The following is a 16400-nucleotide window of genomic DNA, read 5'->3' as shown; positions in this document are numbered from 1 at the left end:
GTTTACTCATTCACCCATTGGGTGGTCTCCAGTTGGCTGTCATAAAGATTTAATGAAAATCTATACACAGTGGCACCTAGGTGGCTCATTCAGACCTCCGACTCTTGATCTCAGCTCAGGTCATGGTCTCACAGTTCATGATATCGAGCCCCAGGTGGGGCTCTATGCTAACAGCATGGGGCCTGCTTAGGATTCTCTCCCTCTCTCTCTGCCCCTCTCCAGCTTGCATTCTCTTCCTCTCTCTCAAAATAAATAAACTGTAAAAAAATCTGGACACAGATTTTTGTACAAATTTAAATGTTCATTTCTCTAGAGTAAATATCCAGTAGTTGGATTGCTGGGTATTATGGTAAGTTTATGTTTAACTTCAGAAGAAACTGCCAAACTGTTTTCTAGAGTAGCTATATCATTTAACATTCCCACCAACAAAGAACGAGAGATACAGTTGCTCCATATCTTGGCAGTACTTGGTATCATAAATATTTTTAATGTTAGTTAGCCATTCTAACAAGTGTGTGGTGGTATGTCATTGTGGGGTTAATTTGCATTTTCCTAACGGCCAATGATGTTGGACTGTAATGCTTTACACTTACATAGTGTTTTGCAATTTTACAAATATTCAATTAATTCTCACAAGTATAGCTATGTATTTCAAGTGATAAAAGGCTGATATTATGTAAATCTGGAAAAGACAGACAAATGTAATTACACCAATGCAGAATCAAAACAATTTAAAACTCAAAAGGAACTGGAGGTAATTTAGTCAAACTTCTCCATTTTACAGAGAATAGAGTCTCAGAGAGGTTAAATGATTTCTCACACAGCAGGAATCATACAAAAACCACACTTCTGTTGCTCGAATCTCTTCTATAATGTCCAGTCAAGTAGGTGACAATTTATGCTTGAATCCTTCAAGTGACTGGGAATTCACTCTTTTTTTTTTTTTTACCCAGTTCTGTTACGAAGTGTTTCTTGACATTGGGCTGAAATGGCCTATAAACAAGTGAACAAGTCTGTAAGTGTTTTGACATTGAGCTAAAATGGCTTACTACAGCTCCTGCCAATGGATCTGGTTTCATCCTCTGAGATTTTCCTGAAGAAATGTGGTCCCTTTCCACATGACAGTACTTCACATATTTGAAGACAGCCATCATGCTCTCTAGGCTAAACATTTACATTTTCCTCTAACCATGTCTTAGATGAGCTCCTTTATCATTCTTCTTGCTTGTATTAAAACGGGTTCTAGATTTCTTACAGGGCAAAATACTGTACAAAATATTTCTAGTAACACAGCCAGAGTGTATACATTTTCCAATTATACATATTCACTGTAGGAGATAATGAAATTTCCTTGCCTTTCACATAGTGTGACTATTTTAAAAATTTAAGCTGAATACTTTATTTTTAAAATTGCATTTTTGGGGGATGTTTTATATGCACATGGCACAAATTCAAAACATCCAAGATGGTTTACAGTGAGAAGTCATGATCGTTAGCCTTCTAGTTATATTAGCCTTCTAATATAATATAATATAATATAATATAATATAATATAATATATATAATATAATATAATAAATATATTGCACACATCCTATTTTTAAGACACATAATATTGATTATGATTATGACATCCCATCATATAGGCTATACATATCTTTTAAATCATTTAATCTTAAATTTTTTGCTGATATAAATAATCTGTTATGGACTTCCTTATGTGTACTTTATGGATATATTTTAGATTATTTCTTAAAGCAGTTTCCTAGAAAAAAAATAGCTACATAGTATAGTGTGACTTATATATAATGACTTTCCAGGGGTACCTGGGTGGCTCAGTCGGTTGGGCATCCAACTTCAGCTCAGGTCATGAACTCACAGTTCATAGGTTGGAGCCCTGTATCGGGTTCTGTGCTGACAGCTCACAGCCTGGAGCCTGCTTCGGATTCTGTGTCTCATTCTCTCTCTGCCCCTCCCCCACTTGTGCTCTGTCTTTCTCTGTCTCTCAAAAATAAATAAATGTAAAAAAAAAAATTAATTAAAAAAATAACTTTCAAAAAAATTACCATTTCATGTTTATTCCAATGGTATTCCATTTCACCACATCTCTGCATACATGGAATACTATTATTTATTGATTTTCTTTAAATTTGTTGTCTTGATTGGCTTGTAATTGAGAATGAATGCATTTTTAAAATATGTTTTTATATCTTTATTGGCGATTTGTATTCCCCCCTTAGAGTGTTTAACACCTTGTTAAGTTTTAGAAAATCAATTTGTGTGAGCTAGAATAAGAATATCAGCCCATGATCATATTCTTGAAAACTATTTTCTTTCCACTTTATTAAACTCCTAAAGGTGTTTTACACACACATTAGGGTCTGTCCATCCCGCTACTATATGTAGTTAATTTTTAAAGAATTTTTACCAAATATAAGGCTTTACAATGAACACTTATGTTATAATACAGTTTATCTCTTTATAAGTCTGTTTCAGTCAACAGATTTTAAACTGCTGCAATCCAAGGGCAATACTTTAATCATCTTTCGAAAGCCTAATATAGAGTTTTATACAAAGTAAATGTTCCGTAAATTTGTGACATCTAAATGAGGGAATAAACTTAAAAATCCCTACTAGTTTGTTAGATTCTGCATGCATGGTTACAGACTTCCCAAATTTTATAAATTCTAATCATGACTATCTAGAATTTAGCCCAGAGTCAACATTAAGCTGTTCAAAGGCTTGCAAAATATTCTACCCTTTCCAACTTTAAACTGGGTGAAAACTTGATAAATATGTGTTCTGTATCCTCTCTCAAGTCAATGAAATGCAGTGTTGACCCAGATAGGGTTTGCGATTCTATACTAAAAAACCTCTGGAGATGCTGACTGCCATCTAGAATTCAGTACCCTTCGGGTGTTAAGTCATTCCCTGAAGGTACTATCATGTAGCTCCTCCCACCCCCCTACCCCTGGCCCCAGTTACTCATAAGTATAGACAAAAAATGTCAGTAATGCCTGTTGGGCACAGATAAATATTGTCTACTGTATATTTTATTGGTGTACTAGTCTAGTAACCCTCGGAAAAAAATACAATTAGACAAATGAATTCTGATTTGTAAACCCACACTATATTTGGTTGATTACTGCTTTCTTTTATAGATATTTACAGAGCATTTTTGTAGCAAAACCTTTTAGATTCTTCCCTAGGTCAGTGTGGTCCTGGCAGATAATTAGAGATGTGAGGGACTCTAAGTTGAATGAATAAAGTCCGGGTCAAGACAAGATTGAAGGAAATGTTTCCAAGTGATTGGATCTCCATTATTTATCACTGGAAACTATTTACTTGTCCATAATCCTTTCTATTTATGAAAGTTTGTGACTTCCAGGTAATATCTAAAAAATACTTTTTCCTAGGGAAGTTTAGACAGGATTGAGTAAAATATTGGCATAAGGACAGCTATTACTACAGCGATTACTACTGCAAGAGGTGGGGTAGTAAAAAAAACATTTGTCAATCAAACAGAAGCTCTCTCAGATGACATGAAATACTCTTTGGGGAAACGCTGAATATTGGCTTGGCTTCCTGGTTCTGGCAATGCATGGGGTAACCCTGTCAGGTCTCTGAATTTCTGACAATCTCTGTCCAAGCAGAGACTGTATGGTCAGTATTTTGCTAACTCCAGTGTGGTTCACATATTACCTCCACTGAGTCCCTCAGACTTTCTCCACCCTCCACTATCCATTTCACAACCACCTCCCTAGCCCCACCCATTCCTTCCACCCCAGCAAAACCTAATCTACTAGGGACATTACTAGATTCTCTTTAAACTCTGTGCAGTAGCTTTGTAGGGCTGCCATAACAAACTGCCACAGACTGGTGACTTAAAACAACCGAAATTTATTATTTTATAGTTTCGAGGCCAGAAGTCTGAAGTCAAGATGTTAGCAGGGCTGTACTTCTACTGAAGGATCTAGGATAAAACCTGGTTTTTGCTTCTTCTAGCTTCTGCTGGCTGTCACCATTCCTTCACTTGTGGCCACATTACTCCAACCTTAGCCTCCGTGGTCACATGGCCACCTCTTCTCTGTGTCTTCTCCTCTGTCTGTCACATAAGGATACTTGTCATTGAACTTATGGCCGGGCAGATAATCCAGGGTGATTTACCTCCTCATCTCAAGATCTTTAACTTAGTTATGTCTGCAAAAGTCCCTTTTCCCAAAGAAGGTAACATTCACAGCTTCCACAGATGTACGACGTGGACATCTTTTTGGGTGCCACCATTCAACCTACTATATCTTGCTTAAGGATACATTTTTTTCCCCTTTGTCTTTCAAGCTGTACCTCTTGAAGCTTTGAAGAAATTCAAGAGGCCTGGTTTTTTTTTATTTATTTTTTTTTATCACCTTAGCTTTTAAGACTTATGTCTTCACTTTAAGCACTTCTTTGGAAAATTCAATCTATTCCTTTGTTTCAGTTGCTTTCTTTTGGGATTCCCCCTTCCCTGGGCACTAATGGGAGGGAGTATCACCAAGTCAAAAAGCAAATCATTCGAGGTTTTAGACTTCTACTTCTTACCCTGAAGGCAGATATTTGTCCATGTTTCAAATAGGTGAATAATATTAATAAGTTGCTATTTATTGTCACTGCTCTAAGCCTAGCTTAGTTGTGTTTTGAATGTGTTACTTCCATTATTCAGAATAATGCTATGAAAAAGATATGGTTGTCTCCATTTTACAGAAAATGGAGGGGAAAAGGGGGAAAAGGAGACCCAGGGTCACATAACTACAAAGTGTTGAAACAGAGAATTAAACTCAGATTTGTCTGACCCCACAAACACACATAATTCTTTCTACTATGTCCACCTACTTCTCATGTTTCCTTTGTAAAGAATGAAACAAAATATTATTAGGGAGTTCTGCTTTCTGTCAGCTGTAACCTTACACCAGAAGCTGCAAGTGGGCTTTTCCCTTCCTTGATCATCTTTTGGCTCTGAACAGAATTTTAAAAAGCCCATTCTTTGTCCTTTCTTAGCATTTTTTTGCAAGTCTCACCTCATTTGGGGGCTTCAGTTTCCTTGACACTATTCTTTTGGGCCCATGTTACCTTCTTATAATTATCCTTGGTATGTGGTTGCTTTCTCCCAAGGTTTCTGTCACTTCCAATTAGCCAGGCAATTCCTCCTTGTTGGTCAGAATTAGGTTCCCCAGTTGCTCTGCTGGGACATCAAATCATGAGAAAGGCAAATCAAAAACTTGTCAGATGTTTTGCTTTTAGCTCAATGAAACTTTTAAAAGGTATCCAGTTATTTAAACTTTCTTTTTTGATTGGTGCACTGCTACAGGTATTGACAAATAGTATACTGTAGGGCACTGAGGTATCAATAATGAATTCTTTTATAAATAATTACATGTGGCAGTACATATTTGGAACCAGTTTTAAACCTCTGAAATAAAACATTCTAAAGCAGTTCCAAGCTCCCCATATACACCTGATTATTCTAACACATTCCTGTTTCTAATCCCCCGCTCAAGTTCACCACATGGAGAAATGTATACATATATATTTTTATTTCTAATAAACTAATGCTTTGTGTATCTTATTTTTCATGTAATCCCAAACCAGAAAGTGGGAGGTGGGGTGAAGAATATGAACTTTCTGCAGTAAAATATATGTCAGGAAGTCTATGAACTAAAGTCATAACACAGAGTGCTGTGATTTCAATGAAAAAATAGTATACCTTAAGTTTTGCTAACCTTTAAGTGAAATTTAGAATTTCTTCCAATTGTAACATAGGCAATAAACCATAGTGTTATTAGAAGCAATGGTGGCTTTTTCACCAATAAAATCACAGATATTTTCCTATCATGTTACTATAGTCAGATAGGATAGTTATAGTTGCATACTGTAGTAGAAATCTCAAGATACTATTGGTGTTTCCTATTTTTATTATTACTATTATTATTATTTTTTTTTCGGTGTTTACTTCTTTTAAATTACAGACATTATTAGACCCTCTGCTAGGATTTGTTCTTAGGTGCATTAATAAAGAAGTACATGTACAGTACACTTTTGTTGAATATCTTGATTAGTGTATTTTTGTATAATTTATTTCATTAATGATTGTATGCATATATTATGTTTTAAAAAAATTTTTTTTAACATTTATTTATTTTTGAGACAGAGACAGAGCATGAACAGGGGAGGGGCAGAGAGAGAGGGAGACACAGAATCTGAAACAGGATCCAGGCTCCGAGCTGTCAGCACAGAGCCTGACATGGGGCTCGAACTCACAGACCGTGAGATCATGACCTGAGCCGAAGTCAGACGCTTAACCGACCGAGCTACCCAGGCACCCCATATATGATATGTTTAAAAACATGATTCTAAAAAGGGCTTTATAGGCTTCACCAGACTGCCAAAGGGATCCATGGCACAAAAAAGGTTAAGAATATCTGTTATGGACTCTGGCATTGTGGTTAAGAGCGTGTAGTTTGGTATCAAATTGCTTGGGTTCAAATTTTGCTGTGACTTACAGTATAAATTTGGCTAAGTTAGATATACTTTTTTTTTTTTTGCCTCAGACTCTTCATGTGTAAGATAGAGGTAATACTTACCTAAAAGTCTTGTTATGAAAATGAAGTAATATCTACAAAGCCCTTAACATGATGCCAGGCACACAGTATGTTCTTTATCTCCATATCCATCCAGATAATAAGGTTTCATTCAAATCCTATTTATATTTATCCTGTATACAGGTATTGTTGTTTTTTTTTTTTACTGTGTTGTCACTGGCTAAAATTTAAAATTATATTATTAAATATTGACAAGTTTCAAATGAATATTTATAAAATACATGTATGACATTAGGAAGAAGGATATAATGAGGATCCATATGCCCTCCATCCAGATTAAAGGGGAAAAAGTTGCTTTAGAAAGGATGAATATATAATTTATGATCTAAACCAGAACACATTTGAGAGTAAGAGTGCTATTAATTATAACACCAAGAAAATAGGTAAACCAGGTCTGTTCTGGCTAAACCAAAATGTAAAATCAAACTATTCTTGTATGCCCCTTCCTTATCCCAATCCCTCCTTCTGCAGCTAGAAAAAAAATCACTATTTTGTTTTGTGGTTATCATTCACTTTATTTATAGATTTATGTCATGTGTTTGTACTCTTAAACAATATATTATTTACTTTTATTGGTTCTTTAATTTATAGAAATGGAATCCTACTTTAATATTGTTTTGTGAATTGCTTTTTTGCTCAACATTGTTAGAGATTCTTCCATGTCTATGGATTTGTAATGCATTTTTTTCCCACTGTTATATTCTACTGAATGAATCTACACAATGTATTTAACCATTCTATTGTTGATGGACAGGTGGACTGTTTCCAGTTTTTACTTTATAAATAATACAGTTAAGAATTTTCTTGCTCATATATCCTAGAACACCTCTCCTGGACCACAAAAGATACACATCTTCAAGTTTACTAGTTAATGCCCAATTGTTTTCCAAATTGATTATATCAACTTATACTCCAGCCAGCAATGTATAAGTGTTCTGGGATATTGTCAGACTTTAAAATTTTTGCTTATGTGGCAGGTGTGAAATTGTATTTCCTTGTGTCTGAGCATCTCTTCAGGTTTCCTTTTCCATGAATTGCCTATTTGGGGCGGTGGGGTGTGGTGTACAGTATTATTTTTTAACTAAGTTGTGTTGGTTCTTCATACAATCTGAATAGTAATCCTTTTGTTAGTAATATGGGTTGTACAGATTTTCTCCCAGTTTATGGCTTGTCTTCTGCTCTCCTTCTGATGTCTGGTTTTTTGTTTTTTGGCTTATTATAGAAAATGTTAAAACATATAGGAGTATGCAGAATAGAATAATAAGCTTCCATTTACCTATTATCCAGCTTCAACTATTATCAACTCATAACAAATCTTGCTTCATTCATACCACTGTCCACTTTCCCCATTTCTCGTTATTTTGAAGCATATCCCACACATTATATCATTATATCTCTAAATATTATATCTCTAAATATGTATCTCTAAAAGATAAAATGTCTTTAAAAATACTACTAGAACATACCAAATTCTTTTTAATTCCATAATATCATAAAATATTCAGTAAGCATTCCAATTTCTAATTACCACAAAAATTTTTTTAAGTTTGTTTGAATCATGATCCAGGCAAAGTTCTGTGGTAGGTAGACTCCAAAATAACATGCAATGACTCCCATTCCCTGGTGTGCACACCCTTGCATAATTCCCTCTCACACTGTATCTTGGTTTTATGTGGGAACAACCTGTTGGTCACATATCTGTATGATGGTATGTCACTTTTGAGGCTAGCTCAAAAGAGACATTAAAGCCATGGTAGTCTCTGCCTCTCTGTCTTGAATTACTTGCCTTAGGGGAAACCAGACAGCTCTTTGATGTGGTGAGGCACAAGCAATAATAAGCAAAAGAACTGAGGCAATTTGTCAAAAGCCACAAGAGTAAGCCATCTTGGAAGTGAATTCTCTAGCACCAGGTAAACCATCAGATGATTGTAGCCCCTGCTGACAGCTTGATTGCTGCTTCACAAGACACCCTGAGCTAGAACCATTCTGCTAAGTTGCTTCTGGATTTCTGACCCTCAGATGCTACATGAGATAAGAAATATTTGTTGCTTTAATTATTATGTTTTGAGGTAGTTTTTTTTTATGAAGCAATGAAAATTAATAAAGATTTTTGTACCTGGAAATGAGGTACTGACATAACAAATACCTAAAACAGAAGAGTGACGTTGGAAGCGGTGGTGGGCAGGACGTGGAAGAACTTGGAGGAGAGTGTTAGTGAAAGTTTGAAAAGTCTCGAAGAAATTTATTTATAGATGCTTGGTAACTTTGAGGAGGTGGCAGATGAGGTCTTAACAGATTAGAAAAGTCTTATTAAAATTGGAGTAAAGTGGCAGAAAGTTTAGCAAGTTTGCCGGCTACAGTTATATGCAAAGTAAAAAATATGCCTAATGAACTGGAGATTTCCAGCCAGAATGTTAAAGATGTCACCTGGTTTCCTTTTGTTTACTGTAAAATGAGAGACGGGGGAGGTAAGTGAGAGGAAGGACAGAACTTGCAGATTTGAGGATTCTCAGCCTCTCCAGGTGATGAGTGATGTTAAAAGTAGAAAATGGCTGTGAACAAAGAACAATTCCAGGGACTAACAGGAAAATATGAAGTTGAGGGTGTAGAGGGTAAAGCCAGAAAGTCAGAAAGATATTAATGTGGTACCTCAGAGTAATTTCATACAGACCCAAAGGATGTGCCTCACAGAACTTCTCAATCAAATTACAGGGCTTCTAAGTTTAAGGGTGTGGTATATCAAAAACCCAAGGTAGAGAAGGGTTTATATAGAGTTATGGGTGTCACTTTGTCTAATGGCATGAACTCAACTAAAATTCACAGGATGCCCACAGAGTTTATAGGAGAATTATTAGCAAAATATACTTTTATAAAGAGACTTAAAAAAATATCCATTTATTTTGAGGGGGGAGGGGCAGAGAGAGAGAGAGAGACAGAGACAGAGACAGAGAGAGAGAGTCCCAAGCAGGCTCCATGCTGTCAGCCAGGGACCTGAATGCAGGGCTTGAACTCATAAGCTGAAAGATCATGACCTGAGCCTAAATCAAGAGTCAGAGGCTTAACCAACTGAGCCCCCCAGGCATCCCTACAAGAGACTTTTCAGGGGGAATTATATTACCAGGCTATTTGCCAGCCTGGACTGAAAGGAGAATACTAAATGAAAAGAGGTTTTTGGACATCCAACTTTTTACAGGCAGAAAGCAAGCAGACAACTACTATAGAGCTAGAAACATGGGAAAGGAAGGATAACTTAGCAAGTGGATCCAAGAGATCAGAAGGCAGAGTGAAGATCCACAGAAAAATTACTCTCAGGCTGTGAATCTTAATCAAGAAACTGCCGACCTGTTCCCAGGTGGATTTTAGGATTTCTGTCAACCTGTATGCTCATTTCCCCCCTTTTAAATACACACATCTATAATGGTTATCCTATCTATTTTACATTAGGTTGTGGAGGCAGACACTGTATGTGTCTCAAGTTTACAGGTCCTCAGATCAAGAGGAACTCCATTTAAGGAGTTGTGCTTGAGGAAGTATACCTGAAAAGCCTCATCCACACCTGAACTTGATTTATTTTTCTAAGATTTGAGCGAATGCTGTAAAAGGATGAAAGTTTTCAGGAGTTTTGGGAGAGGATGAGTGTATTTTGAATATTGGAAGAATGAATCTTCGGAGCCCAAATTATGTTAGTTCCCTCCAACACTGCATCAGGGATCATCACCTATAGAATATAGGAGAAATAATGATATATCATTTGGATTTGGATCACATGCTCTGGGAAAAGCCAGGTGCCATGTTGTGAGGACACTCAGGCAGCCCTGTGAGTGAGCCATCTTGGAAGTGGGTCTTCTATCACCAGTCAAGGCTTCAGAAGACGACAGTTCATGGGTGTCTGGGGGGCTCAGTCAGTTAACCATCCAACTTCGGCTCAGGTCATGCAAGTCCCACAATGAGCTCCACACTGACAGTTTGGAGCCTGTTTGGGATTCTCGGTCTCTCCCTCTCTCTCTGCCCCTCCCCTTCTTGTGCTCTCTCTCCCTCTCTCTCTCTTACACAATGAATAAATAAAAACTTTAAATAAAAGGAACCTCAAAATGGCAATTTTCTAATTCTATCATTCTTCATTCATTAATATATGTATATAGAGAAACTTCACCTCACTTACTATTTGGTTACCTGTGGTACAATCCACATAGAAAAGGCAGGACAGATCCTTGATTAATTTTATACACACGCTTTTTTTTTTTTTTTTTTAACTGGTTTTCAGAACGATGAATTGATTTGAGAGCATCCTCCAATGTTGACGAAGTGGATGTTTTTTTGTTAGTTTAGCTATCATCATGAACTTGTGAATTTAAAGACGTTTGATAATTTGCTGTTCCAGTCGATTGCATTTGATATGTTCCAACCTGTGCTCAGGGGCATTTCAGAATTTCTGTAATCCTATGTGTCCTTATTGACAGTCAAATTGTCCATCTTTGGCCAGTGGGATGCTTTTTAGTTATCTCTTGAATCCATTTGACATGATTCTAGGAGAGCTTACTTGCTATCTTGCAAAACAAAATATTCCAGGCTCATCTTCTACATTTCCTGTGCCTAACTAAAATCACCTGCTACTCCAAGAGCTTATAGTGTCTTTTAAACAGAGGTGTTTTTTTTTTTTAATGCATTTGAATATAACTTTTTTCTTTATTGAGTCTGCATTTCCCTACCATAAGATCATAAAGATAATCTTGCTATCTTATCTTCTGAAGGCTTAATGGTTTTCCTTTCACATTTAAATTTTAATTCACCTTGAACTGATTTTTCTGTTTGGTGTTAAATAAGGAGTTCCGATTTCATTTTCCTCCATATAGATATCCAGCACCATTCACTGAATTGATCTTGCTTTTCCTGCTGGCCCACAATGCCATCTGTCTTAAATCCAGATTCCTTATAAGAGTGCATGTATTTCTAGACTTGTGTTCCAATATAAATCATTATTTCCATCCCTAAGGAAGTATCACACTGTCCTAATTACTATAACTTTAACAGATTTATTGAGATATAATTCACATACCATACAATTCACCCATTTAAAGTAGAAGATGGGATGCTTTTTAGGATATTCACAGATGTGTGCAACTATCACCATAGTCAATTTTAGAACATTTTCATTACCTCAAAAAGAAACCCCATTTCCTTTAGCTCTTACTACCTTGTGCTCCCATCTCCCTAAACCTCACCATGCCTAAGCAACTACTAATCTACTGTCTGTATAGATTTCCTATTGCAGAATGTAATATGAATAGAATCATATAATGTGGTCTCTTGCGACTGGCTTCTTTCACTTAACATATTTGCAATGTTCATCCTTGTTATAGCAGGTATCACTACTTCATTTCTTTTTTATAGCCAAATAATATTACGCTGTATGGATATACCACATTTTGTTTATCCTTTGGTCAGCTGATAGACATTTGTGTTGTTTCTACCTTTTGGCTTTTATGAACACCTAACTGGTATAATCTTACAATTCTGTCCGACAAGTTAACTCTCTCCATCTTAAATCTTTTGCTCCTGGAGTATCTTGAAATTCATGATCCCTTGCTCTTTCACAGAAACTTCAGAATTAGCTTGTCAAGTTTCTGGAAAAACTAAGCTGGGATTTTTATTGCAATTGCTTTCTTTGCAGGGGAGATTTGCCATCTTAACTCTAGGCTCTAAATACTTGAACATGTAATTTTTTTCTTATCAGACACTCTTTAATGTCTTTCAGTAATCTTTTGTGATTTTTTTTCTCTTAAAGGAAAAATAATTTTAATTTACTCCTATATAACTTGTATTTTCAAAATGATATGGTAAATGGTATTTTTAAAAATAATTTCTAGGGGCACCTGGGTGGCGCAGTCGGTTAAGCGTCCGACTTCAGCCAGGTCACGATCTCGCGGTCCGTGAGTTCGAGCCCCGCGTCAGGCTCTGGGCTGATGGCTCGGAGCCTGGAGCCTGTTTCCGATTCTGTGTCTCCCTCTCTCTCTGCCCCTCCCCCGTTCATGCTCTGTCTCTCTCTGTCCCAAAAATAAATAAAAAACGTTGAAAAAAAAATTAAAAAAAAAAAAAATAATAATTTCTAACAGTTTATGTCTGCTAGATAGAAATGCAGTTCACTTTTGTATATTAATATTATATACAGAATCATTGTAAAACTCTTAATCTGTAAATTGTTTCTTCAATCTTTTATTTTTTATTTGTTTTAACTGTCATACAATGCTAGCTGGGATCTCTAATATGGTACTTATTCCTGACTCTAAGGGACTGTTTAAAAATTTTCATTGTTAAATATATATGTTGTAGGTTTTATTGACTTAAGGAAGTTCTGGGGTGCCTGAGTGGCTCAGTTGGTTAAGTGTCTGACTTCATCTCAGGTCATGATCTCATGGCTCATGAATTCGAGCCCCACGTTGGGCTCTAGGCTCTGTGCTGACAGCTTGGAGCCTGAAGTCTTCTTTGGATTCTAAAAAATTAAAAAATTCTGCAAAACTCCAATTTGGCAAAAGGTTTTATCCATGTCTGTGTTAATTTTTTCAAAGGCTTTTTCTGGGCAACATGTTTTCTTTTTTGAAAAATTTCTACTGATTCAATCTCTTACATAGTAATCAGAGCATTCATATTTTCTATTTCTTCTTGAATAACTTTTGAGAAGTTAATTTTTCTAGAAAATATCTACTTCACTTATATCTTCCCACTTGTTATAATAAATTGTTCATGATATCTCCTCAATCTCTATAGCATAATGTCCTCATTTTTGTTTCTAATATTCTTTGTGTCTGCTTTCTTTCTTAGGTAATCTTGTCAAAGATTTGTCAATATTATTATTAAAAGGTGAAACTTCTGACTTTGTTGCCTCTCTATATTGAGTATTTGCTTTTTAATTCGTTAGTTTTATTTCCATTATTCTTTCCCTAATCTCTCAGGTTTAGGACAGATTATTAGATCTCTAATTTTCAGTTTTACTTTAATATTTAAAATTACCAATTTCCTTGTAAGTACTGTTTTAGCTGCATTCTGTAAGTGTTGATATGCAGTATTCCTGTCATTGTTCAGTTCTGAATATGTATTTTCTATTTTACATTTCATTTTCTATTGTTTGTTCTTTATTTAAATGATTCATCTTACATGGAAATGAATTTATTTTCCAAATATGTTTCCTAAATTTCTATTAATTTCTATAAAACTAATTATACTGTGATTAGAAACTGTTATCTAATAATACCAATTCTTTGAAAATTTAAAAGACTTTTTATGATTACATTTTGTAAATTGTTCATGTGTACTTAAAGTATTTTTTATTTCTATTTTTCTGCAATGATGGACTTGGTAATTTAGAATAGCCCTTCTTGTGAAAATAACTAGAAAAGCTGGACAAAATAGAAAACAAACACCTGAAGTCATTAGAGAAGTAATGGAAAAATCCAGTGGAAAATTCAGAAGAAAAAAGAGTTGTTGAATCAAGCATTAATGACAGCTTTTCCCCTGGGATATCTGCTGATCCCAGAGAAGATGGCTAAGAAGCTCAAACAGAACTTCTGACTAAATTATGGAGTTAAAAAGACAAAAATTGGAGTTCATGGCCTGCTCTGGTAAACTCTACAGGCTTCAAGTTGAGACATCAAAGGTCTATACCCTGGGGAAAAGTATGAACTAGAAGGAGATATGCTCAGAGTCCAATCATCTCAATCACTGACTCAAGTGATTTTAGCTTACTAGTGCTCAAAACCCCTGCCAGGAGACATAAATCCTTTCTGCAAAAAATATCATTTCAGGGCTAAAAGTATAATTTCTTCACACAGTAATTCTGGAATTCAATCCAAAAATAACAACATAACTTAACAAAATATTATAAATAAAAATAAACACAAATAAAAAAATAGCATAAGTAATATAAAATAAAAAAATGTAAGAGATGGGCGCCTGGCTGGCTCAATTGGAAGAGCATGAGACTCTTGTTCTTGAGTTTTGAGTTCAAGCCCCAGGTTAGGTGTACAGGTTACTTAAGTAAATAAATCGTTAAACTTAAAAAAAAAAATGTAAGAGACCTATAGGTAAATAAGATAATTTGGTAAACAACCACAAGAAAAAACAAAGGAGCTTCAGATAATAGCAGACCCCAAAATTACTAGACACAGGTTTTAAAATGATTTATGCTTAATGTGTTTGAGAAAATAAAAGATCCGATTGAGGTAGATAACTAGACATATAACTAGAAACCATAAAACAGAAAGAAACAGAAATGACCAAAATGACAACCAAAAAAGTAACAACTGAAATAAATGCTTCAACAGGTATGTTTGACAGGAGATTAGAGACTTCAAAAGAAAACCATGAACTCAAAGAAAGGTAAGAATTATCTAGAATGAACCATCAGAGACAAATGAATGGATACATAAAGGATAATATAAAATGATCTATTATACATTTGAGTGCCAGAAGGAGAGAAGGGGGACAGGATGGGGGAGAAGCAGTATCTGATAAAAGCTGAGAATTTTCCGAGAGAGAATAAGAACATCATATCCCAGATTCAAGAAGCATTACAAACTTCAAAAAGAAAACCAACAAAACCCAAAACATTTAGTTACATCGTAATCAAACTGCTTCAAATTTAAGACAAACATCTTAAAAGCAGCCAGAGAAAAAAGATTACTTTTAAAGTGACAAAAATAAAACTGACATTATTTCTCAAAAAAAATTATGGGAGCCATAAGCAATGGAATATATCTTCAAAATGATAAAATAGCTGTTAATTCAGTGAAAATATTCTTTGAAAATGAAGGTGAAATAAATGGTTTAAGGATACAAAAATTGAATTTATCACCAGCAGACATTTACAAAAGGAAATACTAAAGCATGTTCTTCAGGAAGAAGAAATATGATCCCAGACAGAAGCTCAGAAATTCAAGGAGTCATAAAGCACATAGACAAAGTAAATGTTTGAGTAAATATAAATGCACAGTAACTGTATAAAAATGTTGTCTTGAGGAATTTAGGACATTAAGTATACACAATGTATATAACATGAAGTGGGGTGGTAAGTAAAGCTGATGTGTTCTCAGGTCCTTGTATCATCCAGGAAGAGGTATAATACAACCTAATAAAAGAATATATAACTCTCAAGTTCATGGGGCAGGAGAAACAGAATAATTAAAAAATAATCAGAAAGAATGCAAAAAAAGGCAAAACCAACATAGGATAGGACAAATAAAGAATAATATCATAATAGATTCAAATCAAGCATATTTGTAACTATGTTACACATAAATGGATTAAACACTTCAATTAACAAAATATTATCAAAATAGATTTAAAAAATCTATTCTTTCATACCACTCCTCAGAGTAAAATGCCTTTCCCATCATACTCAGAATAAAATCCAAACCCTTTCCTGGCTTTCAATGCTAATACAATTTAACCCTTTTATACCCCCCAAACTTATTCTTTTCTTAGTCTATACTCCAAAAAGGTAGACTTCTTTGATTCCTGAAACATTCCAAATTAGTTCCTGCCTTAAGGTTTAGCGTTATTGCCCTAGCTGCAAGCATGGTTTCCTCAATTTTTGCAAAACTGGATTTTCCCGTCAAATAGGAGCTTAAGTGGCATTTTCTTAGAAGCTTTCCTTCCTTCCTCACGTGATCTAAAATAGTCATCTATTTTAATTTCCTGACTACCACTGTTAACTACCTTATATTCTTACTTATGGTCAATTATCACTAAAATGTAAATTATTTCATAGTA

The 16400-nt window shown here is 35.1% G+C and overlaps 1 long non-coding RNA gene across 3 annotated transcripts in view; it reads right to left on the bottom strand.

The window, feature by feature from the left end:
* Positions 1–16400, bottom strand: part of LOC102965287 — a 33944-nt gene that overhangs the window by 14218 nt on the left and 3326 nt on the right. The window contains exons 3-4 of one of the 3 annotated variants that reach the window (XR_444718.3): positions 5107–5218; positions 3928–4105 (exon numbers count right to left, since the gene is read on the bottom strand). This is a non-coding gene — a long non-coding RNA (uncharacterized LOC102965287). Of the gene's footprint in view, positions 1–3927; positions 4106–5106; positions 5219–16400 lie in introns of those variants that run through there. The other 2 variants (XR_006218831.1, XR_006218832.1) reach the window with 2 other exon arrangements.

Source organism: Panthera tigris, chromosome A1 (genome assembly GCF_018350195.1).
Source record: "Panthera tigris isolate Pti1 chromosome A1, P.tigris_Pti1_mat1.1, whole genome shotgun sequence".
Lineage (NCBI taxonomy): Eukaryota > Metazoa > Chordata > Mammalia > Carnivora > Felidae > Panthera > Panthera tigris.
The sequence above is the reverse complement of the archived record's forward strand: the minus strand, read 5'-3'. Positions and strand labels throughout refer to the sequence as shown.